The sequence below is a fragment of the Adiantum capillus-veneris genome, chromosome 24 (genome assembly GCF_014529385.1).
Source record: "Adiantum capillus-veneris isolate H3 chromosome 24, ASM1452938v2, whole genome shotgun sequence".
Classification (NCBI taxonomy): domain Eukaryota; kingdom Viridiplantae; phylum Streptophyta; class Polypodiopsida; order Polypodiales; family Pteridaceae; genus Adiantum; species Adiantum capillus-veneris.
The window spans coordinates 110,155,422-110,181,556 of record NC_140954.1 but is presented as its reverse complement, the minus strand read 5'-3'; positions in this window follow the sequence as shown (position 1 = coordinate 110,181,556).

Here is a 26,135-nt window from a genome sequence, read left to right as displayed (position 1 = left end):
CTTAATTTGTTTGGGTAGGGTTCCTTGCATCAAAAGTAAGAGACTATTCCCTCGCTTTCGTGCTTGTAAATCCCCACATTCTCATTATAGGTTGGGACCCTCGTTGTTTTCTTATCATACATAAAAAGCACTCCAGGTCAATCAATGTTAGGAGGCGGTTCTTGGGTTTCTGAAACCATTTTCCATTTTGCCACGTTATCTCCATATCTGTTGTAATCCTCAGGGTTACTAACTATCAGATAGTGGTTCCCTTTCTCGTCTCGGAATCTCTCTCCATCATCATAGACTTGAATTATCTCCAGTCTCAGAGCCGGTCTTTCTTCAATACAAATACACTTGCATCCTCGATAGTCCGAATAAACTAAGGCTCCCCTCGATTTTGTTCCTTCTAAGAAGATTATAGTGAACTTGGTTTCGTTTAAAGGATGTAGGGAGGTGCTTCCCCCTCGCATTGGTCCTTTACCGTTGAAACCTCGTGGCTGTTGACTTCCCATCATGAAGAAGGACTTCTCCGACGAAGTGTCAGTGTCACTACCCTCTTCAATGATCGGTGCTAATGGGTCTAATCTCATCTGAGTTACACTCTCTTCGGTCGACGTGGTGCTTACTTGACTTTTGAACTTTTAGCTCCTGACTTAACAAAGTCTCCCGACCTTAAATACATAAGAATGAAAGCTGGGTTGCAAACTTAAAGCTTACCTGGACTCCTTCTTCCTATGTGGCTCTGTGATGATCTCCTTCTGGGATCTACACAAGTATGGTTAGTCTGTTCACAAGGGTTTTCCTTGAACCACGAAAAATATTTCAAGTATGTACAACAACCACTTAGTCAGTCTTCTGGTGGTCCAATTTCAAATATGAAATGATGGATGGGATCTATGTGGAGAGTATGTCCTAGCAGTATTGTCACAACTTGCAAAATATGTCTGAATCACTACTTTCCTAGTCTATCATGATAGACTGACAACTTGCTCAGCATAAGTCAATTTAAAATTGTGACTTCACCCTTGAGTTCCTTTTACCCTCAATAGCCTATCCCTCAAGTTTTATGAAATTTGGACACTTGGTTTGGGTTTTGGTCCCATTTTAGTATTTTGGTCAGAGCCTGATTCCCTATCTGGGCCTTAGATTGACTTTCAGTGATCTAAATGCCTTGAAATTCGGCATGTGTGTTGTATAGGCTCTGCTTAAGCTCTCCCTAGGGTAAATTTGGAAGATAAGGTCCTCAACAGCAGTGTCCCTAGTCTATCACGATAGACTTGGCATGTTCTCCACTGCTGGTATTTTTCTCAAGTTATCTCCACAGCTGGTTCACCCTCTCCCTGTGTAGTGCATTGACAATTTTTTGCATTGTTTGGACATTTGGTCAAAGCCTCCTTGCCCTTGTCTCTGAATTCAGACTCTAAAACACTAGTTTGAAGTTTTGTGATCAAGATGGTGTTCAGTTTCACTCAATTTTTATGAGTACCCTTGTATTGATGTGTTAAACCTGTGGTATAAAGGTTTTTTCTTGTTGTTAGTCAATCACCAACTTCATCAGTCTATTGCAATAGACTGATGAAGTTGGTGAGAGCAATTGGGATTTGAATTTTTGTCTATTTTTGGACATTTGTGTTCTCTGTGCCATATAAGTCTATCCCCCAAGTTTTATGAAGTTTGGACTTATTTTGACCTTGGACTCAAGCACTTCACAAATTTTACTTTTCTATGGCAATTCACAACTCAAATGCACTTAAAGTGATGCAAATTTGATGACACTTCATCTTAAGCTTGTGAATATCAATCGTACCACATGACACAGTCAGTTTACCCTAGGCTAATGGTGATATCTCTTCTTGGCCTCTTCAGGTTCACTTAGAGTTTTCTTATGGCAATCACTCGTTTCTTTTTGTTGGTTTTGGTCGCAATTTTTATGTTTTCTCAAGTGTTGGATCATAAATTCCAATGTCTACTCTTTTCACCCCCTTAAAGAGTATATGGTGTGGGTTTTTCTTTCAAAGCAAGCAAACAGCCTTATTGTTTCTTCTTTTTGTTTTTTTTGCATTTTTACAGCGTTTTTCTACTCTATTTCTACACAAGTATAACAAGCACTCAAAACCAAAAAACCATAACTCCACATTATCTTACTTAACTAAACCTAACTAGTCACAGACCCTCGGCCAAACACAGGCTTCCTGGCTATCCGCTAGACCTCAGGATACTCTATCCTAGATCTTGTTCTAAAAGTTTAAGCTCTCTCTAGTCAAAGCCAAAGTAAGCTAACCATCACACGAGTGACGTAGATCTCCCTACTTAAGGTCTTGGGTCCCCAACAGCGGCGCCAATGTTTTAGGGCAAAACTACTCCCCTGTTCATGCTCATAAGCACGACACAGACAACATACTTATCATCCGATGACACGACAAACCCGTAGGTGCATGGAGGCAATCTCGTTAGCTTGTCAGGCTGAGACCAATCTACACATACACACTTCTATGATGCATCAATCACTAACCCTTGTAGAATACAACCCACTCTATCCCTAAACGCTCACAACACCGTTTACACCTCAAATGAACTCGAAATCGCATCAAACTTACTAGGCACCATCCTCTCAATAGGATATACTTACCTATAAGTCTAATCTCACCAGATTTGAACCCTAGTTATCTCGAATACAGTCGCGATAGACTCACAGGTCATAATCCAAAAGTGTGCGAAACCTAAGTTTATGAGTATCTATGTGTAGCTAATCTCTTTCTCATTCCATAAAGCACTTGATTGTTGAAAACAGACACTCTTTATGCTACTTACAAGCAAAAGAAGCTCGAGGAAGGATCGATCTCAAACAGCTCGAAAATGTGAATGCGTGGCGTGGGCACGTAGCTCTCAGAGAGGCTACCGCGATGGTGTGGTCACGTCGTGAATCCGGTGAGGGAGAAGCGCGTAGCGAAGAGGATAAGACACTCTCTCTCTCTCTCTCTCTCTCTCTCTCTCTCTCTCTCTCTCTCTCTCTCTCTCTCTCTCTCTCTCTCTCGTACGACACAGGATTAATATTCAAATGTTTTCTTAAAAATGGTTCTAAGGTGACTTTTATACTTTAGTCACCTTAGCTCAAAAATGTACATGGGGTTCTCTTCCTCATAATTACAAAGTGGGAACAAATCTGGGTTCTGACTGACTGATTAATCTTTACATAACCAAGATAAGTGGATCGAAATGATAAGACGTTTTTGACATAAATATGGGAATTTGATAGGATTCACAAGGTGGGCTCATTACAACACTTGGACAAGTTGGCTCCAACACATGGATTCAAAATACAATGTATCAGGTGATCCCCATGCACATTCATCATCTTTCAAACAAGTATTCAGAGCTAGTTACGTCACAAATTTTCACATCTAGTTTGAAGGTTTTGGATTAACCTTGGAAGGCAACACTGCTCTACTTGGTTCCAACCTTTAGGAAAGGAAAACTATGGGAACATAAAAGCATTGCTATAGGATTTTGTAGAGAAGTTTTCCATAGAGGAATGAAACACAATACGGTGTCACAAATTCATTCCTTCAAGCAGAAAGAGGGTGAGAAATTCCGAGAGGCCTCTTTAAGATTCAAGCAATACATTGAGAGGTGTCCACACGTGAGAAACCTCAGGAGGATATTCAAGTAGTACTATTCATAGAGGGGCTCAAGAACAATCATCTCAAGAAGGATTTACACTTGAAAAAGTGTATGATGCTAGATAAGGTCACAAAATAAGCTGTCTACTTAGTAGAAAATTGCTAAACATATGGAGAAATATCACAAGATGCAGCTACAAATTCAACAGATTCTTGATGTGCAAATAGTGCACCAAGCACAACTAAAACGTCGTCACAGTAACAAACACCCATGAACATTGAAGAGCTTGCTGAGGAACTTGTGAGGAGAATGGGGGAGAAGCTAGCAATTTAGGAATCAAAGAGTACCACCATTGAGGTGATGCATAACCTATGGAAGAGATCATCTCACACCACAATGCACTATGCTATCAGAGCCATATCGGGTGTGCCATTGAGAATAAGTGGATGAACCATACCACTATTGAGGTGATGCATAACCTATGGAAGAGATCATCGGACACCACAATGCACTATGCTATCAGAGCCATATCGGGTGTGCCATTGAGAATAAGTGGATGAACCGTACCACCGAGGAATGCTACTACAATCAAGGGAAAGTTAGGGAAATGCCATATCAATGCAACCCTCGATACTAATGGAACATGCCAGAAAAACCTCAGTATCAACCAAATAGGCCAGCATCGCCACCAATGAGATACTTCTTAGGGAAAGTAAACCCACAACGAGGAGTAGAAAGACCAAGATTCGTGTTAGGCCATCAAATGCCACTACTAAGAGAAGATCATGTAGTAGTGAGTTATATGTATCCGGATCAATACCCAAAGGAGAGTGCTTTAGTACTAGTACAAATGTATCATGAGGAAGAAAATCGCAGACACAATCATCATAGTGATCCTTATCCATCAAGGGTCATGGAATCCTATGATGAAGAAAGTGATGTCTCATCCTTTAGAGCATTAAAGTTGATAATGGGAAACTTAAATCGGAGCAAAGCGTTTAACTTAAGTCAGGGAAGTTTGATGTTTATAGATAAAAACCATATCCTCAAAGACCATATGCCCATCAACCTAAACAACATAGACCTCCGAGACTTTGTTTTAGGTGCGGTGGAGAACATTGGGCTAGAGAGTGCCCTGAGGATCAACTGAATGCTATAATCAGCACTCCTTAAGGGAAGAAGAGTGATGCAAGATATTGTGGAGAGTGCGGGCTTAAACACATGTACGTGGATTGTCCACAAAGCCTAGATAAAGGTGGAAAAGTGATGATGAAAATTGTGGAGGTTTTACCATCTTCAAGTGGATCAAAATCAGAGACAAAAATACCATTGAAATCAGTGATGAGAGCGCATGCAAGACAAAAAAACAACAAGTGAAAAGGAAGGTAGTAACTCCCACAAATCTATTAGTGTGAAATTAGTTAGAAAATCCACACGAGATAGAGTAAGAGATCAGTACCATAAGAAGTTAAAGGATGTTATGGCTGAGCTATCCCAAGCTTGAGAGAAATCACAGCAATTAGTAAAACCCAAGCCTAGTGTTGTACTAGAGGAAATACGTGAGACTGAACTAAACCCAGATGAATCCATGCCAAAGGAAGTTATCCCTAGAGAAATCAAAGCAACTATTAAAACCCAAGCCTAGTGTTGTACTAGATGACATACGTGAGACTGAACTAAACCCAAATGAAACTATGCCAAAGGAAGTTAGTTCTAGAGTTTCAATGCTAGTTGACAATAAAATTTGAGCCATTGGAAGCAATTTTGATTCTTTGGACAAAAGTAAGCTCACATCATTTCAAGCAGCCTTGCTAATTGGAAGAAGAAATACCTGGTAGGGTAGGGTGGGCAACATATCACTCATTACATGGTGAGTTAACATGATTTATATAAAAATAACTTCTAAAACTCTCCTCATCATTTTGTTCTATTCTAATGCAATATATATTTCTCAACCATGGTCCATATTTTGCCAAGACATATGGCTCATTGTCAAAATGGTCCCACACAAGGCATGGACAATAACCACTACATGGCAAGAACAAGTTACCTTAAGCTCAACAGACATGGGGGAGACAAGGATAGAGCCAACAACCTATTGGAGTTACACCAATGGACTTATAGATGGCCCATCCATAGAGCAAGCAGAAGGAGATTCTTAAGAGCTCAAAAAATAAACGTTCTTTAAAACACATCCACAAAGAAAAAAGGAAAAGGAATTGGGGAATGAAGAACCACTTTCTTTAGTCTTCAAATCAAGCACCACCTCTCTTCCTCTCTCTTTATTGGGCAAAGTGAACACCCAGCTTTCCCAATCCTGCTTGGCACCTATTGCAGCCAACCATGGCCTCCCCAAGATGACAGGGTACACATTATCACGTGCTTTCATCACAAATAAATTGATCAGGCACTCAATGACCATCACCTTCACTCTCACTTCTTAAGCCATACCCAAAAACCTAGCTTTGGAATGGTTAGCCATCCTCATGCATACTTTTGATTTAGCTACTGCTTTAACACCTATTTCCTTCATAGTAGCCTTTGTCATGATGAAAACTTGTGCTCCACTGTCTATATAGGCCTGCACTTGCATCCTCTTCTCAATGACCGTATCCACTAGAGGAAGGACATCCGATACTTAGTGCCATGTTTTGTACTCCATGCACATTCCCTTCAACTTTTTCCAGCCTCGTGCTAACGCTTGTAGACCATTGTATCCACAGCTTAAGATTCAAATCCAATAACTGACCAAAGGTAATGTTAGCCTTTTGGCTCTGCACATCACTTACTAGGTTGTACTCAGGGTACCCACGTCCTAGATGAAAGTCTGCTTTCTTGATTTTGTGATGTCTTCTGTTTTTGCTAGTTTTTGGCCCCCTGCCTTTGTACACTTTCTCTTTACCTTTGCAAGCCCTAGTCTCTCACTCAGTTTTAGTTTCCTTTTCAACTCTAGCCCTTTTGCTGGCCAAAACTTCAACATCCTATTTATCCACTCCAATGATGTTCACCCTAGGGACTTCACCATCATCTCAAGGAGCTGGTTGCACCGGATTCTTGCCTACCTACTCCCTCAGTCCATTGAGTTGTGCTTGGCATGTACCTCTACCAAACAGCGGGGATAAATACTACCTCTTTCTCTTAGTGGATGAGGGAATCCGACACATTGTGTGCTTCTTCACCTGAAATTGTAGGACTTGCCAGGCAACGACCTTGCCCTGCTTCTTGCTCCTCTTGGTTGTCCTCTATCCATCACACTTAGCTGCAATTCCTGCATTTTCTTGGAAAAATCTTATACGATTCACACCCAATTTTGCGCTGCAATGGCTACACCTTGGTTCCCATGGTTCTTTTCATGAACAACATCCCTCGAACATTGGGGTTGGGTAGGAACCATCGCTTTTGTAGCTCGATACGCCTTGTTCAATCTTCTTTTTTATCTTTGTGATTTTTTCCTTTGCAATGGCCACTGCACCATTGTAATTTTTTGGGCTTTTGAAATCCACCTTTTCCCTCACTTCAGGATGTTGGTATGCCATGAATTTATCGTGATTAAATTAGTCTCCATTATCCAATTGCATGGTTGCCGCTATGATGCAACGTGCACATTCCATGCAAGGAAGAAATCACATCTATACAGGGGAAGATAAGCTGCAACATTGTGACTAGCAGGAAGACGAGAAGCCTTGATGTACATGACAACAAGGAGGCATGCGGCATGAAGAGTACACATGCATGCAACACACAATGCAACGTGCACATTCCATGCAAGGAAGAAATCCCATGTATACAGGCAAAGATGAGCTGCAACGCGCAGGATACTGCGCATGCAAATCTAAGTAAAACTTTTAAGCTTAATTATAAAACACGTTTATGAGTAATTTTTTTGGATTATCAATGACAATATGGCAAATTGATCAATCTCCTTCTGTGAAATTATTTACGTTTGTGCATCTTCTAACCCTAATGGGATTTGAACCCATATCTCCCTGTACAACACAGGAGCACGACCATTTGTGTTATGGAGTTTCAAGCATAGAAATTGAGTAACTTCGCATGAGGAGGCACATGCATGCAAAAGAGGCTGACTAACACTCTCTACATAAAACTATACCCCTCGAGGCTCGGTGAAAATAGAGGGGTAGATAACGCAAGGGGTTGATAGCGCCGCCCACCCTTGACCCCCACACTAGCACCTTGCTCCTGCTTCTCCCCCGCATGGCATGCCACCCCATACAATATGCAAAGTTGCTTCAGCAAGGGACCTGGCAGCCCATGTAGCAGGCACAACCAGAACCCTCCCCCACCCTCCTACAACGAGTGGCCAACCAACTCATCCACCCCCCCTTAGTGACTCCGCATGCACCTCGACACGTTCACTTCTGTCGATGTTCGTCTCGCACAGCCACAACCAACCACCCTCATCGAATGTAGTGCATGTGCATACAGGTGCCATACACCACACTATCCCCTATTGTTTTGGGATATGTACACCCCCCATCCCAGAACTACTTTCAATAGTCGCCACCAGTTCACTATCCCTCATCTGCAGCTGCGAGTGCATGAGCTACCCCCTCCTAAGTACCCTTTTCCTTCTTTCACTCTACAATTGGCGCCATTCATTCACTCTCTTCCTCTCTCTCTCTCTCTCTCTCTCTCTCTCTCTCTCTCTCTCTCTCTCTCTCTCTCTCTCTCTCTCTCTCTCTCTCTCTCTCTCTCTCTCTCTCTCTCTCTCTCTCTCTCAACTCTCTCTCTCTCTCTCTCTAGCTTTTTGCCTCTCATAAAGCTCATCGGCCAACCGCTATTTAAAAAAAATCAAAACCATAAGCCCTTATTGGCTTTTGAGGGTCCTTTCCATAGAACAATGGGCTCACCAATTAGTAGATCCTTCATACCCCTTTGGCCCGTTACGAGGTATCGACGACCGTAGAAATCTGCTCGTTCTACCTCTAGACCTATTCGACATCAGAGGTACACAAATTTGGTTTCCATCTTTGCCAACACCAACAGGGTTTATCATTGACCACGACCAAGACATCAACAAAAGGCGCTTGCACATAAGGCTATGTTGATAGCAAAGGAACAATACATCCATTGTGGGGATGATCGACATGATCACAGAAGTGCGTACTATCACTCAAAGTCATGTCACCGAGTAGTGAACACACCATGACACACAACGGATGCTACAAAGGATACCTTTTATGCACAATCGTCACAAGGGAGGTAATTGCTCAAGTGATGGTGATGAAAATCCAAGTATTCATGTCAACTCTAAAAAGTTGTCACAAGGCAAGGCAACACTGGAGTATAGAAGGGATCACGGCCATCAAGATGCTACTCGTACTGTTGGAATTAGGGTTGCAGAGAGCCACACACAGCTTGGAGAAGACAAAGGAAGCTCAAGGCACACAATAGAGAGTTTCTTACTTAGTGTTCAATGGAAAGATAGATAGCCCTAGAGTGATGGGTGTATATACAATGCTCGTTGGAAAAAACCTCCTAAAGAGGGAAAAGTGCCCCGGCGGTCCTAGTCTGTTCACACACATCACTACCACATGTATATGGTAACAAATCCCCCCTGGAGTGATGCGGTGAAAGAGAGCTGGCACATGAGTAAAGAGAAGTGCCATGCCCTGAGGACATGATCAGCCCACAAAGGGGAGTAAGCCCAAAGCTTTGCGGAAAGCTTCAAGCTTCTCACAAGACAATGCCTTTGTGAAAATATCTGCAAGGTTGTCCTGTGTTGGCACATAAGCCAAGGTGATCTCTCTTGCTAAGAGCCTCTCCCTGACATAGTGGTAATGCACCTCAATGTGATTTGCGCGAGCATGAAAAACTGGGTTCCTCGCAACTGCCAATGCGCTCTGATTGTCAGTGTAGATAGTGTTGGCAGTGTCTTGTCCAACATCCAAATCAGCCATAAGGCATCTGAGCCAAACACACTCAATCGTAGCTGTGAAGACTTCCCTGTACTCAGCCTCACAACTCAAAGTGGCCATAGTAGGTTTCTTCTTGCTCAACCATGATATACATGAACTGCCAAGCATGAAACACAAACCACTTTTGGACACTCGCGTGTCAAAACAACCAGCCCAATCTGAGTCCAAAAAAGCATGTAAGTATGGTGGCAATGATCCCCCCTTGGGATAAAACAAGCCAAGATGTAAAGTGCCACTAAGGTAGCGAAAAATCCTCTTGACAGCCTGCCAATTCTTAGACCCTGGGCTATGCATAAATCTGCTGACCTGTGAGACTGCAAACTGAATATCTTGCCTCGTGCTGCATACATAAATGAGGCAGCCAACAATAGTTTGATAAAGAGTGACATCAGCAGGATCTCCAGCATCATGTAAACTCAACTTCAATCATGTTTCCATGGGAGTGGCAATAGGTTTGCAATCCTCAAGTCCAAACTTACATAGCAATGTCTCTATGTAACTTTTCTGACACAAGGCAATACCACCATCACACTCCTTAAACTCTATACCCAAGTAATGATGCAATAGCCCCTATGCGCGTATGTCGCACGTGTCAATGCAAGGAACTTGCTGATACACCGTGTGCGAGCCACAAATGGCTTCAAGCAGACAACAAGCCTAAACTAGTAAGCTCAAGATGGCGTTGGTGTGTCACTCACCGCTCTACGCTTGCTTCATGGAGGATTCCTTGCCCGCAAAGAAGAGGGAGATGCCGCTACGCCGCGCTCAACCGCCTCACTGCCGTCGTGCCGCCGCAATGCTCGATCACCCTCTCTCTCTCTCTCTCTCTCTCTCATGCATACACACACACACAAGGAGATGAAGAAGAAGAAGATGGAGATGGAGCAAGAGCACTCTTCAATTGCACAAATGAGAGAATGAGTGAATTTTAGGTTTAGTTGAATTTTATATGAGCTCGCCCCATTCACACTTGGGCGCCCATGCTTAGCCAACTAATCCCTTGAATGTTCCAGTTAGAGTGCGCCTCTCATCGGCGATCACTCTTACCCTTTTCCTATTGGACCGACAAGCCTGGTACCTGACTCTACCAAGTAAATAATACAATGTCCGTTGTAGGTGATAGGGTGTCTGTGAGCCGTGAGGGTTAACATGCCCCCCTTCCTGATGTAGATTCCATCCTTGGAAGCTATTCAGTTGTAGCACGTTCATCGAGATGGAAGAGCATTTGAGATGAATGTCCTTAGCCTTCGTCAGTCACTGCAAAATCAAACAACATTGGCACAGTAATTGCATTCTCATAAGCAATTAAAAAGCATATGCAATTGTAGGCTGACAATTTTATTGGTAGCAAAATTTTAAACCATTTTTCAGTGAAACATTAAATTGCAATATGATCAAACGCATAAATTGTTGTAAAGATAAAAAATTAAACAAGTTCGGGGTCGCTAATTTAACAGTCGAAAGGCACTAGCGATCGACTATTAATACCATGGGTAAGCTTCTTAATTTTCTCTGGTCAGTTAAGTTGTTTAATCGCGAGAGCCAAGTATTTCATGTTCGAGGGCTGACTAGAGGCTATACCTAGAAGACCTGGTAGTTAAGCTACAATAAAAGGAATTGCTCATGAAATCATCGACTGACTTATTTCCTTTTCTTTGACCCCCCAAAGTCTTTTCACATTGATTCAATTTTGATGTGTGTGCTTATTTTGTATGCCTTGGGTTTTATGCTTTTCAAGGAAAAGTGCCCACACTGGGAACCTCTAGGGCTCTAGTACCATAGGCGATACATGTGAGTGAAGTACCCAATCAAGCTGAGATTTTTCTTCCAGCTTAAGATTTTACATTGTGGCACTTTGATTTTTTGTTTGATCATTTTTAGCATTTTAATTTTGTAACTTTGGGGGGTCGACCATATAACACTGTTACACCTCCCTAGGCTCATCACACTAGTAAACTCCCTTTATAATACTTAAGCTAAAGGTCAATAGGGACTAAGCCCACTAGAAAGCCCTAGTACATTTCACACAATGCTGCCTAAATCAGATTAAGAACCTAAGTAACCATTGATTATTAGAAAGGCATACCCCATGGTATTAAAAGAAGATCTCTAACACCTAGCTTGGTCAAACTGGCTTAGTCGGACTGCTTGATTTTTAAACCTAAACAAGTGATTATGACAAAAAATTACATTGAATTTAATGTTTGGTACTAAACAAAGGCACTAAATATTATGCTACCAATCATAATCAAAGCAGACAAACATAGATGCAAAAAAGATAAGGGGCAATGCTAATGGACAAGAAACACCTGTTTGTGTTGATGGTCGCGCTTGATTTGAAGAGTGAGTCGATATAAAGATTCCATGAAGATCTAAATCCTAACAACAGCAACACGCTCCTGTACACACTAGGAAACACAAGGAATACCTCTAGGAGGCAAATCAATGGGAAAAAGGAACTTTGCTAATCACTCAACTCTAAAACAGAAACACTCCTATCGTACTAATTCTACCTACCCTCCATCACTCGAGTGATGAGGATAAAAGGTGTTTTGTGGCATAGGTTTCTATTTCAGTGTACCGGATGCGAATGTGTAGTTTTGAGTCAATGTTTTGGCTTTTATTGTGCATACTTTTTTGCTAATTCCTCTTGCTCTTTATTATTTTTGTTTTTTGTGAGTATAAGGCTTTATATATACATTCCCTAAGATTGGGAGATTGAGAGGCCAGGGAGGAAGGTTGAGAGGAGAATGAGTGAATGATGATTGTCAGCAAACACTCCCCCCTTCCTTGGGTAGATCATACCGTTTGAAATGAGCTCGTCACCCTTTGAAACCAATCGTTCCAGTTGGTAATAGGTGAGGATTTTTGCCATTATTTTTCTCTTACCTTAGGTGCCATGTCAAGTTGCAAGGGTGGTAAGGTACTCTCCCAGGATCGGACTTGAAGTGGTTCATCAGGTGATTCTTGAACACTGGGAAGTGTGGATTCCTTGTAGCTTTATGGAGGTACACTATTGTAGGTGGAGGTTGTGGAGAAGATTTTACCTCTATGGATGCATTATATGAGGAGTAAGAAGCTTCATGGGAATCCCCCCTTCTTGAGCTAGGTGGAACAAATCGTTCCTTCTTTGGTACCCAAACTAGCTCTGGAGCGGTGTGTAGCATTTTGTGATTTTTTTCTTTCCACGTTCGTTGATTCATTTTGGATCTACAGGATTGGGCGCACATGGGTCAGGTAACAAGTAAGAACACAATCTACGTTTTGGCACCCATATTTGATCATTTCCTTGATAGTAGCCTTGGGCTTCCAATAGTCGTTTAGGAATCCATCGCAACATTTTCTTACTTTTCTTGGAGCGAGTGGGACGTTTCTTACAAGGCGCCAAAATTGTGGGCTTCTATTTTTTAGCATCAACCATGGTCGCTAAAGAAGCTTTAGGGACCCACTTATATGTTTTCTTTGTTATATTAGGATGAGTCTTGTCAGAAGCTATATGCATTGCTTGTAGCATATTTAAGGGTACAAGTGGTGGTATTTCATCCCCCTCAGGTGTTACCCAGGTTGTCCCCCTATTTCCCCAAGTGTCTATGGTTGCTGCTAGGTGGACCCAATCCACATTGTCCGACTTATTCATCCTAGGTAGTACATCCATATAAGGAGAATCTTCCCCAACATTAGTGTCTACTTTACACGTGTAACAATACTGCAATGGGGCCGAGTGAAGTGTTGTGTGAGATCTATGATCAATTATAAACCTGTTTCCTAAAGGATGTGCTCGACCACTCACAAGATCCACTCGAATGACAGAATCTTGGAACTGCAAGTAGACATGGTTCTTAGACCACTCATGCACCATTTTTGCTTCCCTCATAAAAGGACGTCCTAAGATAATCTCCGATGCCATAGTGTGTTTGGAGAAATCCATAACAATGAAGGTAATCCTTATTTTATGTCTAAAGACCTTGATCTTGAGATCTTCTAGCATCCCAATAGGTTTAACAATAGACCCATTGGCCATCTTCACTACTATGGTTGTTGTCGCAAGGTGAGGTCTTCCCATAGCTTCCCAACAATTTTTAGTCACAATGCTAACCCCAGCGCCACCATCAAGGATTCCCTTCATAGTTAATCCCTTAGTAGTAATTGGTATGGTCGCATTGGATTCATCACCCTCAAAGTATTGTCCCAACTTGTTAACATGTATCTCTATAACAAGGTTCTCATCTAGGTTGGGTTGTGGATCTATGTATTCCTCCTCTATTGGCATCTCTCCAGCTCCATCCATCTGTGAAAATTGTGGTAGCCCAAACTTTAGTTCTCCATTGAGGAAGGCTCGAAGAGCTGGGACTAGCTCGGGGTCTTTATATAGTTTGGACATGATGGTGGTTCTAACTTCTAAAGACATGAAATCCATCAACTTCGCAATGTTTAACGGAACCTTTTGGACTTTAGTCCCTTGACGTGGGGAAGATGGGATCTCCATTTCTTCGATAGGATCAAGTAGTCCCTCTGTAAACATTCTTTCCATCAAGAAGTGAGTACGCCCACTTTCCCATGACTTTAAGTCACTTTCTTCTTGGATGACACTAGGTATGTCTAAGGGTCTATGGACTTGGTGAGGTTGTTGTTGCGTAGGGAACACGGTGTCTGTAATCTGGATCTTTCGAGGTGCTGGTTCTAGATCCCTTTGGGGATCTTCTACCAAACTCCTTAATTGCTTGACTTGCTCAATCTCCTCTGTACGGTTTGGGTAAGTTCCTATCTTCTTTTTGGATCCTGGCCATTGTGGCTCATGAAGATCTTCCTTGTTGGTTTCTATGTTACTAGTCATTTTGGTCTCCATGGTTTCATCTGAATCAGAATATTCTTCAGCGTTGCTCATATATACGGGGTCGTCACCAGTCCCTATGTTGGTCTTTGAACTAGGGTCTGACTTCGCTGCCTTTTGCGATCTCTTCCTTCGTGTTTTCTTCTTTTTCTGAGATTGGGAAATTGATGCCATGTCTCTTTCCTCAAGAATATAATTTTGTTTTTGGAGCATCGATCGTGTGAGTACGTTTATTGGTACCACAAGCGTACTTTGTGATGGCTCCTCGGTAACTTCAATCAAGTTTAATGGTGTGATCTTCGGTGCATTTGGATTATTTGGACATTGGGCAATCAAATGATTTATGCCACATCGATTACACATGAGTATTGGCATTGTAGACGTGCTCGCTTGATTGGTTTGCATTAGTGTGGCATTCTTTTGTAGCCTAATAGGACACTCGGCTACATGATGTGGACCTCCACACTCATAGCATTGAAGAGGTGGTCTCTTAGAGGTGTAATTAATATTTTGGCCAGCTACTTGATATACAGGTTTTACTTGTCCCCAATTTTCCTCCATGTAGTATTGTGGACTTTCTTCAAGCACATCCAGCCCATAGGCAATATTAGGATCTATATCTTCCTCATAGCCTTCTAAACAAGCAATAGATGACTCACAACCCACTTGATTCACAGAAGTGATTCTCGGATGTGGTGGTTGCGGTCCTAGTACTGGAGGTGGTAAGGGTATTGTTTGAACAACATTTTGGGCCCTAGGGACCATGTGTTGTGATGTTTGTTCAAGAGGTGGGGCCGGCATCAATGCAGGCACTCGAGGTCTGTCTGTCCATGCTAAGGTTGGTCTATTGTCCATCGCACACTTAAATACTATGCAATCCTTAGCTTGATGACCATACCTCCCATAGGCATTGCAGTTCCCATTGAATTTTACTCTAAAAGTAGGGCATTCACTGGTACTATGCGGTCCATAGCATACAGAGCACCATTGTTGCTCCCTTCTTGGATACATATGATTGTTCTGCGGAGCACGATTGTCTCTAAGACTCTCTTGAATATACTTGGTGAGATCTGCTAAATTCATCTCAGATATCTTTGGCTCCTTAGCAATAGGCTTTAGGGTCATTGGTTGATGCCCCGATGCTTGTGAGCTAATAGATTTAGACTCAACAGACACTCTTTCTCCTTGAATCATTAAATTATCCTCCGATTGGATCGCATTGGTGGTGACTACTTCCCAAGTGGTGATACCTCTAATGACTAAGCCATTGTAGATATCCTCATGTCGTAATCCCATAATGAATCTATCAAGCACTTGGTTATTGTTGAAGCGCTCATTTGGATTACATCGAGAATTCAAATGCTTCAAGCGACTAATAAAGTCTCTCACCGACTCTCCTTCCTCTCGTTGGGCTTTCTGGAGCTGAGAGGCTACACCCCAAAGTACTCCCTCTCGTATGTACTCTTTTAAGAACAGTCTCCTAAGAGTAGGGTAAATCATTTTTTCTTCCACCCTTAGGGTTCTATACCAATCCCCAGCCTTTCCACTAAAGGTTAGGCTTAAAGCATTGCTCTTATGCAGGTCATTGTGTTCTCCTAGAGAATCGCATATTTGTTCAAACACTTCGATATGATTTCTCACATCCCCGTCTCCACTAAAGTTTTGTGTGAGCTTGGCTATTTGTACTGCCTTACTTCTAGGCTCTCTATCAGGCGCGTTATGTATATTCTCAGCAATAGATCGACCGATAGGTTGAGCAAATGTTGCCAAGTTACCTAAGTGAGCAGGCAACGTGGATGAAGGCGCTCCAGAGACTACATGTGGAGTAGATATTGGCATCGGGCTTGGCGCATAGGAAGCCCTTGGGTTCCACGTTGGGTACGATGTTGTGCCATGTGGTGGTCCAAAGTTCATATGTGTGGCCCTAGGCATAGTAGACGTCGGATGTGACATGCTAATGCTAGCCGGTATAGTCCCATGGAAATAAGAACTTGTGTATTGTGGTTGTGGAGCATAGGTAGTTGAAACAATGGGAGGGGTAGGGACTACATGAGTGCGATGACCCATGGGTGTATACGATTGGTACACACTTATAGGTACTGTTGCAGGCATGGAGCTACCATGTAGCGGTGCTTTACTAACAAATGAGGTCCATGGCGTGTTTCTTGGCATGCCCATCATTGCGGTAGGCATGGTAGCCGTGGTGTCATCAAGGGAAAGATGATCTAGACTTGGAAAGGTGAAGCTATCACTTGTGGGCTCAGATTGCACTGAGACCCCTGGAGAAACAACATATGGAGGATCCATTGGACTTACTGAGGGAGTCTCCATTTTCTATAATTTCGGTTGTTTAGCCTTTCCTGTATCCAAGAATCTCATGAGACCCGTTGAAGGCATGTTGATCCCCTTGTTCTGTCTCTCTAACTCAATCACCCTATGGATGACCTCACAAACTCTTTGTTGTTGATCCTCCACACTAGTAGCACCCATTGTGGATTGTAGGACATCTAACCAACCCACGTGATAGGTGTGACCTGTGTATAGGTCGATCAGAGTCTCTGTGTTTAATTCGTACTCCCAGTTCTCATTTAAGAACACTCCATCTAGGATTGAGGTGCTAGGGGTGTCCTTTGAGCTAGATGCAATGTTGATTTCTAGGGGTTGGCCCTTAGCGGTTGCTAAGTCAAGAGCACTCGATTGCTCTCCTAGCAAAGATATTGACATAGACCCTTTCGATTTTAACTCTCTTCATTGCTCCGCCTTGCGTAAGCTCTCAATTTCCTTTTCCCTTGCTGCAAGGATATATCGCTCAACCTCTTGCACTTCGGCAAGGCTTCTACCATCGGGTAATATGACCTCAGAGGGGAATAGCTCTGAAGAGTCAAGAGGTGCGGTGAATGAACTATTCACGTGCACATTCTCTAAGGGTATAGGGTCTACGTTGGTCACGAAAGGAGAATTTACTTCCCCACCCCCCTCATTTACATCATTAGCTCCATGTTCGAAGCGAGTGGCTCTACTAAAGATTTCCTTCAGGCGGCTAAGCACGCTCGGCCCGGACCGTGGTTCCATGGCATGCATGTCTTGGCTTGAGCTATCGGGATTAGGCATTGGAAAACCCTCCATGACGTCGTAGTCAGAGGAAGAGTCACTAGCCGCTATGTTCGGGTCTTGGTTTGTACTACCTTGGGTCCCCGCTGAGGGCCCGAAACCTAAAGTAGGTGGATATTGAGAACTCGTGTAAGTCAAAATTCTCTCTAGTTGCTCCATCTCTAGCACACGACTAGAGCGCAGATACATGTGCCTTTGGCACCCTACAAGCGTCGGCGAATAACCTCGAAGGTTAACCACTTATCTTTTTTAAGCGTACGTTTTCACTCGTGTTTTTTACGTTTTTAATATTTTTTTACTATTTGATTTTTTTGGTTAAAGTGTAGTGATAGCTCGAAATGAGCGTATCACTTAGAGGGTCGTTGTGTGCTTTACAACACAATTTTCGGGCATCTGAAATTCCGTTTGTCCTCAAAAAATCGATTTTTAGCTACGTGTGAAGCTAAAATTCGTAATTTTAAAAGACGATTGAGGCCTAGGCCTGAGCGTGAGCTTGGACTTGGGTCTGGGCTTGGGTCTGGGAGATATTCCCGATCCCGGTCCTACCTTTAAAATTTTTTTAAATTTTATTTATGATTTTATTTTTTATTTTATTTTTTGCTTTTTTTAAAAGGATAAGGTCGCCGCGACCTACACGAGAGCACACACACACACTCTATCTACCTACTTCTAATTAATACACCTACTGTTACACAGTAACATACTCTATTAACTCTCACAGATTTACTTCCTACTTACTGTACACAGAAAACTAACAACCTTAGTACACAGAGAATAAACACAGTACCTTTGAAAACTCCATTAACAAAGAAAACTAACAGCCTTAATACACAGAGAATAAACACAGTACCTTTGAAAACTCCATTAACAAAAAAAACACACAGTATAACACCAAATCCCTCTTCTCAACACACACACACACTCCTTCCTTACCTTTCCTACAATAGAAATTGCACCACAAAAGAAGCACACAGTGCCATTCAAGCTTAGTGTATGGCATTCCCCGGCAGCGGCGCCAAAAAATGTGCGCGTATGTCGCACGTGTCAATGCAAGGAACTTGCCGATACACCGTGTGCGAGCCACAAATGGATCCAAGCACACAACAAGCCTAAACTAGTAAGCTCAAGATGGCGTTGGTGTGTCACTCATCGCTCTACGCTTGCTTCGTGGAGGATTCCATGCCGCGAAGAAGAGGGAGACACCGCTACGCCGCACTCAACCGCCTCGCCGCTGTCGTGCCGCCGCAATGCTCGATCGCACTCTCTCTCTCTCTCTCTCTCTCTCTCTCTCTCTCTCTCTCTCTCTCTCTCTCTCACTCATACACACTCACACAAGGAGATGAAGAAGAAGAAGATGGAGATGGAGCAAGAGCACTCTTCAATTGCACAAATGAGAGAATGAGTGAATTTTAGGTTTAGTTGACTTTTATATGAGCTCGCCCCATTCACACTTGGGCGCCCATGCTTAGCCAACTAATCCCTTGAATGTTCCAGTTAGAGTGCGCCTCTCATCGGCGATCACTCTTACTCTTTTCCTATTGGACCGATAAGCCCAGTACCTGACTCTACCAAGTAAATAATAAAACGTCCATTGTAGGTGATAGGGTGTCCGTGAGCCGTGAGGGTTAACACCCCCAAATCTTTCATCTTGAAAGTAGCATTCAAATCAGCCTTAAATTCAGCAATATGTCTCTCATTTGGTCTAGTGATCAGCAAATCATCGACATAAAGAACCACAATGAGAAGTACATCACCCTCATGCTTTACATACAATGTGCTTTCTGTTGGACTGTTACGAAAGCCTCGTTTGACCAAATGAGTGTCAGCTTTCTCATACCAAGCACGAGGAGATTACTTCAACCCATACAAAGCCTTCTTACATCTACACACTTTGTCCTCTTGTCCTTTTATGACAAAACTGCGAGGCTGCGTTACATAAACTTCCTCAAATATGTCACCATTCAAGAAAGCATTAACAATGTCTGATTGATGTACATCCCAACCAAAATGAGCTACCAATGCACATAGAAAATGCACAGTAGTCATACGACAAGTGGGAGAAAAAGTCTCTTCATAATCTATGTTTTTTTGTTGTGCATAACCCTTTGCAACAAGACGAGCCTTATGGCCATCAATCTCACCATCCGGCTTGCGTTTCAACTTGTAAACCCACTTCGTACCAATGGACTTTTTGCCAGGAGGCAAATCACATAAAGTCCATGTGTCATTTTCTATAAGTGCATCATATTCTGATTGCATGGCAGCCATCCAATTTTCTAAATTTTGTGCTTCATCAAAAGATAGAGGCTCCTCAGCCAAATCATAACAATTTGATGCATAAGATGCATGGTGAGAGCCTGCATGGCGAGAGCCTAAACGAGTACGACTAGACAAAGGTGCATCCAATTTACTGTCACGCAAAGTGTGTACCAGCCATTTTGGCATACCTCTAGCCTGCTCATTTTCATCCCTTTCCTCATCAAGTACATCATGTACATCTGCATCAGTAATAGGCTGATCTGTAACATTTTCAGAAACCCCTATAGGATGTACATTTTCCTCATTCGAACTTACATTCGTATTTGCACCACTGAAAAGAGGCAACAAAGTGTCATAAATGTCCTGTGAGCTTACATTACTGTCTCTAGTACATGATAGCAAGGACTGAACAGAATCTTCCACAAACACTACATCCCATGAAACTAGAATACGCTTTGTTTGCGGATGATATAACCAGTAACCTTTGCTTTCAGCACTATAACCAACAAAAATACATTTGACAGCCTTATCATCCAATTTTACGCGCTGTGTTTGTGGCACCAAAGTATATGCCAAACAACCAAAAACACGCATGTGCTCAATAGAAGGCTTTCTATCATGCCATGCTTCATATGGAGTAATAGACTGCAAAGGTTTTGTAGGACACCTATTAAGTACATAAGTGGCACACATGATGGCCTCAAGCCAAAAAGAATGCGGCAAAGCTTGACTTTTGACCATACATCGTGCCATTTCTGTAAGTGACCTGTTTTTCCTCTCAGCAACACCATTTTGCTGAGGTGTATAAGGCACTGTACATTGGTGTTTTATCCCACGACTAGCCAGAAATGCATTAAATTCATGAGACATATACTCCCCCCCAGATCGGAATAGAGGGTGCCCATAGTACATTTTGATACATTTTCAGCCATAGCCAGAAATTGTTTGAAGCACATAAAAACTTTGGACTTCTCTTTAAGCAAGTCCAAGTCTAGCAAGTGCGGATACAGACAAGAGATTCTTCTTGATCCCAAGTACATAAAGTGCATCAACAAGTGTGAAGGAACTTCCATTTGCAGCAGTAAGCATTGTTGGCACAAGTGACTGAATTCCCATGAGGGACAGACTCGAGAGAGGTAAAAAATTCACGATGTGAGGTAATGTGCTTTGTAGCATCACTGTCGAAATACCACAGATGTGAATCTGCAACAACTGACAAGCATGCATCATGGACAGCAGGATTGTAAGTGCACTCTGCACTAATAGCCCATTCTGCATCGACATCAGCATCACAGTCTCCTTTCACAGAAGACTCAACAATGGCTGCATTTGTAGTGGAACCACCCTCTTTCTTCTTAGCCTCTTTGTCCTTCAACTTAGGACATGACTTGATCAAGTGATCATTAGCTTTACAATAATGGCAACGCATCTTCTTTTTGCCCTTATCACCAGAATTTCCAGACGAATTGCTGCCAGCAGAAGCATTAGGAACACAAGTTTTTCCACTCGCAGCAGAACCATAAGAAGTGGCTGCATTGCTGTTACCACCCTTTCTTTGAGAAGCAATAAAAGCATGTTCAACTGCACGTTGTCTAGTCCTGTTTTTTCTGGAAAGTGACTCTTGCAACAGCAATGTGCATAATGCATCAAACTTGACAACTTCTGGATTTCCTTGGGTCATAAGTCTCCAAGTACTAGCAAAAGTCTGGTAAGAATCCGGTAAGGCATCAAGAACAGTCTGCACAAGGGAACTGTCTGAAATGACTTCACCTGCAGAAATAAGTTGCTCATTGATATCCTTGACACTAGCAAGGAAAGTGTCCATATCATCTTCCTCATGCATAATCTTCGACTCCAGCTCTTTACTCAGCAAAGCAATTTTAGCCTCATTACGACTTGCATAAAGACCAGCCAAAATATCCCAAGCTTGTTTTGCAGATTTTGCTGAACGGATGTGAGGAACAATGGTGCGCTTCACAGACAACGCAATCAATGCATGAGCCTACGCATCCTTTACATCCCAATGAGCTTGTTTTGCTGTAGGCAAAACAACTCTAATAGCTGCAATCCTTGGAGCAAGACCTGCAACATCCTCAACATCGCTTACATCCACAGAACCAAGACGTACATCAATGCCCTGCACAATATTCCAGACGCCCTTTGACACAAGAACGTGTTGCATCATATAAGCCCACATAGGGTAATTGTCCCCATCCAACCTGTCCTCAACAGCAGCAAACATCTTGAACACATTTGTGTTGTTGTTGTAAGCCATGGTAAATGTTGCACCTAATGTGAAAACTGCCCGAAAATAGGAGAAATGGAGCGGGAACAGCACGTGCTATATAGCACAAACCGTAGAAGACTATAAGGCACCTGTTATGCAGAAAATGGCATTGACAGAAATTCTGCACAAAATGACGAAATTGCATGTGCAGACCTACCTGTAGTGGAAACGGAGGCCGAATCAAAAATCTGAGCAGACTAAGCTCTAGAAGCTTACCCGAAATATTTGTTGACTTGCGAATGCTCGCGAAAGCTCACTGAAATCGGAGAAAATGAGCAGGTGTGTACTGGAGCTGCTGGCGACTAAGCCCGAGAGGATGCAACCTGGTCTGATACCAATTGTTGAAATTAGGGTTGCAGAGAGACACACACAACTTGGAGAAGACGAAGGAAGCTCAAGGCACACAATAGAGAGTGTGTTACTTAGGGTGCAATGGAAAGATAGATAGCCCTAGAGTGATGGGCGTATATACAATGCTCAGGGGAAAAAAACTCCTAAAGAAAATGCACCGGCGGTCCTAGTGTGTTCACACACGTCACTACCACATGTATATGGTAAACGTACAACTCTCAAAAGCATGAATATGCTAGGAGGGACACACACAATGAATAAACTCAAAGTGCTAATACTGATAACCACAAAGAAAATTTCTTTCTTTCTTACTACCCATACCTACACTTCCTCTTTCTCAATTACGGAATATCATTGCTATGAATGGTCCTGTATATCTCTAAATTTTCAAGGTCTTTATTGGACCTCTCCACCTGAGGCTCCACCATAAACTCTTGGAGGATTTGCCCCAAAACTTTGGCATGGTACTTGATTGTATAAAACAATTGTATTATTTTACAATCATTGTTTAAGCCTGCCCAAGGATCATTATAATCCTTGTCCTCAAATCTCCACCTTCATCCGAGATCCCAAGCCTACCATGACCAATCCTGACTTCGCTTGATACAATTGACAACGCTACGTTTTCTTTTAACTAACCTTAGGCTAAGATGAGGCAAACCTTTCTTGTACATTGGTAATAGGCCGGTCAATTTTATGTCATTTGTTCATTGTCTTTTACAAGTCTTATATAAATAGCCTTAGTTACCCAAATATGTAATATCTATCACATTTGAAGGGATTAGGTGCAAATTTGACTGGTAAAGAGGATGAAGATGGTGACCATGTTGAGTTAGATAAGAGTAATGTGCTTCTCGTTCCTCCTATTGACTCAAGAAACACCATGCTGGCAAGTTTGTGAATGCATACTTTGTTATTACAGGTGCCTCAACCCTTACTCAGGTATCCATTGTTGATGTAACCATACACACACATATACAACGGGCAAGATACCCATGGTCTATCATGCTTGCGTGGCTTTGCTAGATATGTACACCAATTCTTAGGCTCTCTCTCTATCTCTTCCCTTTTTGGTCTATTAACAGATATCTATGGATTGTAGTCAGCAATCATTGCTATTAAGTTGTTACTTTTTAGGCTTTAGAATCTACTACAATATTAACAATCAATTAGATGTGTAAAATCCTTGAGCAGGAGTTTTTTTAATAAATAATTCCTTCACAAGTTGATGCTATACACTGTTATTATGATATTTTCTACAATAATTGCTTCCTCTTTCCCTTTTCTTTAGCATTTGTAAATGTCATCATCACTAATTTGCTTCTAATTTTGTTGCACCAATTGTCAATGGTTTAATTTACTCTCCCATATGCAGTACACTTCACCAAGCACACCCTCATCTCACACAACCCTTGGTCACATTACCCAACACGCTAGTTGCAACATTGTACGTTGTTATGACAAGGATCTTATGGTTTGAACTAAATTGGAATGGCAAAATTTCTACACCTGTTAGAGCTCCTAGGCCTGAATAGGGCAGGACTCTGGCTCCACACCTTGTCATGGAAACTTATGGTTATTGACATGTTTATTAGAGTGCCTATGCCTCGTGAGGCAAGACTATCTACTTTGCAATAATGTTCTGGAACATTATGGATGTTTATACATGTGTCCTAGAGTGCCTATGCCTATTACGACAAGATCTCTATGGTTACATTATATGTGGAACTGGCCCACCACATTTGGTATGGATTGATATGACATGATATGATGAATTGGTATGGCAAGGTTGAAGGGTGGCAGATGGTGGTCTATTTAGAACAATATTTTTTACCAATGTTGTAATCCGCACCTATGCATATTTACTTAATTTTATGCACTCCCATCACACCCTACACATGTTACACAATTTTGCACTTTTAAAGTGCTTCCTACTAATCATTGCTACTCTTTTGGTTTCTAGCTACTCATTATGCTATGCAGACATGTACCCAATGTCTTGTACCTTGCATTGGACCTCACCACTTATGTACCTTGCAACTGAGGACAGTTGCTTTCCCAACCTCGCAGTATGTTATGGGTAAGGGAATTTAGGATTATATCATGTGTATCTTGTAGACTAAGGTTGTGTAGTAGGCATTGCTCTAGCACCATTAGATAATAGATAAGCTAAGGCTAGGCAAAGATATCACATTTTATGTACATTTATTACTCAAGTGCTCATTACGAGGTATGGACATTTATGCCCGGCCGGCAAATGTTTATTCATTTTGAGCATTGAAGAATCTATAAGTAAAATACCTTGCACGGGGGGAGATTGCACCCAGTGCTTGTGTTCTTCTTCTCTCCTCTCCTCTCCTCTCTTCTCTCTCTCCAGGCCAATGTAGTACTCCTCTCTCGAAGGTGCATCCGCACATGCTCTTCTGCTCTATCTCGCTTTCTATCTCTCTTTGTTTGCGTACAGCTTGGATAATGCATTGTGCAATTTGTCAGGTATGCAAAATCGTTTATTTATGGTTAGCAGTGTGCTATTTGGGGTATTTTGCAGGGAAACCTTGCCTCTGTTTGTAGAATTCCTTTAGAAAATCCAACCATGGTCTCATTCACTTAACCCTTCAAACATCACCCAAGAAATTCCTCCTCAAACAATGTCTAATGAAAATTGTCTTATCTTTTAACCAAAAAAAAAAACTTATAAGTTTGCCTCTACTCGCATACTATACTATCTTTGTCTAGCAAAATGAGCCTTTGCAAAGGTCCTCTTATTCTTTAATCACAAAGCCTGAAAAATATTTTCCTTTTGCTAATCAATAGAGATGCTCACTTCATGAGTTTCATGTTGCAGTTACACACTCTCCATCCAAAACAGTATCAAGATAAATGACCTCTCAGGAAGTTTTGAGTTTTTGTGTATGGTTGTACGTTGCACATAGCCAATGGTACCAATGGAGCCTTCATAGCCTTATTTCCAAGATGCCAAGGAATATACCTTGGTTTCCACCTTAGTTGGTCATCTTGGAGGAAGTTGAGAAGGGGGAGGTGATGGGGCCGATAGTGGGGACGGTGTGCTCTTACTGCTACACAGAAGTTTTGATGGAGAGTTACCTTGTTCTTTGTGTGTATTTTGCTCACCCTCTACCCGCTTTTATAGGCCTCCACAATGTGTTAGTCTTGATGCATGTTTTTTGTGTCCATGGCTTATGTATTGCTATTTCTGTCCACACATCTCTTGCATCACCGCTTTCATGCAACCAACTCGGGTTATCCTCCGCTTTTAATTATGAGTTCACATCAGCCTCCAATTTTTGGTGTCCTTGTCTCTTGGTTATTGAAGAACCATAAAAACACCCATTTTCCTAAAAGTAAGGACTTTCAAAATCTTCTTTTTTCCCCTAAGGACTAAAACACTGAATTAACATAACTTACATATTTGATACTCAATTTCAGAATTGATCGTTTTCAAAGCTTGAGTACCTATATATACTTGATGAATTCATAAGGACCAAAATAATGTTGTTTAAGCTTCTTGTACCTCCCAAGTGATAAGCTACCTCCCAAGTGATAAGCTACTTCTCTTTGGGTGAATTCAAAGAAAAGCTTTGTCTCCTTCCTCAAATATTATTTTGGATCTTTTACCATTAGCATACTACTTTTGGCGGTGTTGAGGTGCTTGAATACTTGTCAAGATGGACTTACTACACTTTTGTTTTGAACGTCACCTTGCATGTCGTATCAACAAGAGCACGTAGACGGC